The following is a 2,955-nucleotide window of genomic DNA, read 5'->3' as shown; positions in this document are numbered from 1 at the left end:
AAACAAAAGCAAAAACAAAAACAAAGTGATTTAATAGCTATTTTTCAAAGGAGATAAGGAAAAGCAAATGAACAGATGAAAATCTGGTTAACATCCTCAGTTAGTAGGGAAATGCAAATAAAAGCCACAATGATATACCACTTCCTACCCACTAGAATGACTATAGCAGACAAGAAGTATTAGTGAGGATGTGGAGAAAATAGGAAAGGTATATATCACTGGTGCGAATATAAAAAGAGGCATCATTTTGGAAAACAGGTTTGCAGTTTCTTAAATGCTTGAAATGAAGTTACCGTATAACCTAGTAATTCCATTCCTTATTACCTACCCAAGAAAACCTCTTGTCTGAATTGTTGTAGTTTTAAAGAATTTTAAAGATAAATATTGTTGCAGAAATCTGTGCCTATAGGAGAGGCATGCACAGTGTGGGGTGACGTAGAATAAGAAGGAATTTTATTTGTTCTTTGAGAAAGTACTTATATTAGATGGGTAGGCGTGATGAGTTTTCCCTTGATTAACTCTTTCTTCTAATTTTGTCTGGATCTGACTAAAACAATTTATACAGATATCATCAGCTTTCACACAAAGAACATACAGGAAAATGGCACTGCTGTCTTCTAGTAGAGATACTGTCTTCTAGTAGAGAGAGCATTTTTTTAAAATTAGTACATGTTTGCAGGACAGGATTACATTCAGTGTGAGGAATTAGTATATGTACATAACATACCTTAATTCTTTTTATGTGCCCTTCCTCTCTCTTCCTTCCCAGCTGGATTTTTCCTTTACCCTCCCTTCCCACTCCCTCTATCTCTTTTTTCTTTTTTTCCCTATTTTCCATCTTTTATTTTGCTTTATTTTGCTTTATATTTTGGTTTTCTTATATAAGACAGACCAGGCAGTATTTAACCTTGTGTGTCTGATTTATTTCACTTCACATTATGGTCTCAAGGTGCATCCATTCTCCTACAGTAAATAGACTTTTTAAATACCCTTTGTGCTGTTCTAATTTATTCCAATTAATCTTAGTCTTCTTTGTGTCATTTAGCAGCTGTTGAATCCATTTTTCATGCTCCCTTGTTGTTTTTGAGACTTCTCTGAGTGATTGGTTTTTGATAGCATCCCTATCTTCTAATTCTGATATTCTGTCCTCACATAGGTCACTTTAGCTGCCCATACTTCCAGTATAACTTTTAATATCCTGGATTTCTGTTTGGAATGTTTTCATTGACTCTAGTTCTTTGTTAAACTTGTTATTCATGTTTTATAACATTTTGTTTAGGTCAGCTAGCTTCTTATTAGTGTCTTCTCTAAGTTCCCTGGTTGGTTTATTTATTTCTCCCATTATTTGAATAGTTAAATTTTCTGTGAGACTGCTGAGCCTCTCATTGATCTGTGTTTTAATCTCCTCTGTTATCCTCTTAAATAATTTCATTGTGTGGCTTTTGCTTTCCTCCCTTTCAATGCTCCATGGATCACCTTTAGGGGAGCTGCAAGTTTTGGAAGTATTTTGTTGCTTTGTCTTCTCACCCAGAGAAAGTATTTTGTTGCCTGCTTTATTTTGTTTTGTGTTTAGTTTCGTAGTTGCCTATACTGGAAAAACTTCGTTGCTGGCATGGAGATCTCTTTAGATCTGCTTTTCTGTGGTGTAGTTAACGTGGCTAGCTACAGTCCTTGGCCTCTGTCTTAATATCTGATCATCTCTGTTAATAGGACAGGAGAGATGCAATGTAATTGGCTCAGCATCCAGTTCGCTGGGAATGGACTACAGTACTGTAATATCACAAAGATAATCCATGATGGGGCTGGGGATTTAGCTCAGTGGCATAGTGCCCGTCTGGCAAGCACAAGGTCGTGAGTTCAATTGCCAGTACTGGAAAAAAACAACAACAAAAAAACCAAAAAAAAAAAAAAAGATAATCCATGTTTTGGCATACAGAGAAAACCTATTAATAGCAACAACCATATGGCAGTATCAGGTGAATCAGCAACAGTAATATTGTCCAAGGCTAACTGGTTATTAACATACTATAAGAACACATAATGAAATAATATCAAAATGGAAAGTAAAATATACCATTACTTCAGATTTATAAAGCAAACATTATATTCACTTAATTTCATTATGTGTTCAGCAACAGTAATATTGTCCAAGTCTAACTGGTTATTAACATACTATAAGAACACTGTTAATGTTAGAAATCTACAACTATAGTATAACCCTAAGACAAAGCAAATATTGACATATAGCAAATATCTAGTAAATGCAATAACTATACCCTCACTAATTATAGAAAAGAATTCAACAGTAGGAACATGGAGTTAACTATCTAAAGATTAATAAAGCTTATCCTGATTTATTTTGGGAGGGTACTAGGAATCGAACTCAGGACCTCACACTTGCTAGGTAGACACTGAGTTAAATCTCTGGTCCCTAATAAAGCTTAATGGTTATACTATTAAAGATACAGGGGGTTAGGAATGGGAAAATGCAAAAATAAAAACTTGAAAATGAGTTTTTCAAGTAATAACAGGAAATGAGAAGGAATAAAAATGAGACAAAGTATCCTATCATGGAGCAAAAGGATATTTATAGAATTAGGGAAAGGTAATTGAAAAAAAACCAATGAGGGCTACCACTCCTCCCTTTTTGCTCTTGCTGCTTTTGCTGTTTTCTGCTGCCATGAACTGTTGCCCTCTGCCATGTGCCACTCTGCCTTGGAGCCAGCCATTTATGGACTGAAACTTACACAGTGAACTAAGTAAGCCTTTTCTTCCCAAAACAAAACAAAAAACAAAATACCAATGAGAAATAGAAGATAAAAGAATAAAAAAGAAAAAAAGAAATGATGTGGGGGATAAAAATTAAAAGGGAAAAAGAAAGGACATCACGCCTGTAATCTCAGCACTTGGGAGGCTGATGCAGGAGGATCCTTGAGTTCGAGGCCAGCCTAAGCT

This window comes from Chinchilla lanigera, unplaced genomic scaffold (genome assembly GCF_000276665.1).
Source record: "Chinchilla lanigera isolate Chin_1 unplaced genomic scaffold, ChiLan1.0 scaffold00064, whole genome shotgun sequence".
Classification (NCBI taxonomy): Eukaryota; Metazoa; Chordata; class Mammalia; order Rodentia; family Chinchillidae; genus Chinchilla; species Chinchilla lanigera.
This window is presented reverse-complemented; position numbering follows the sequence as displayed.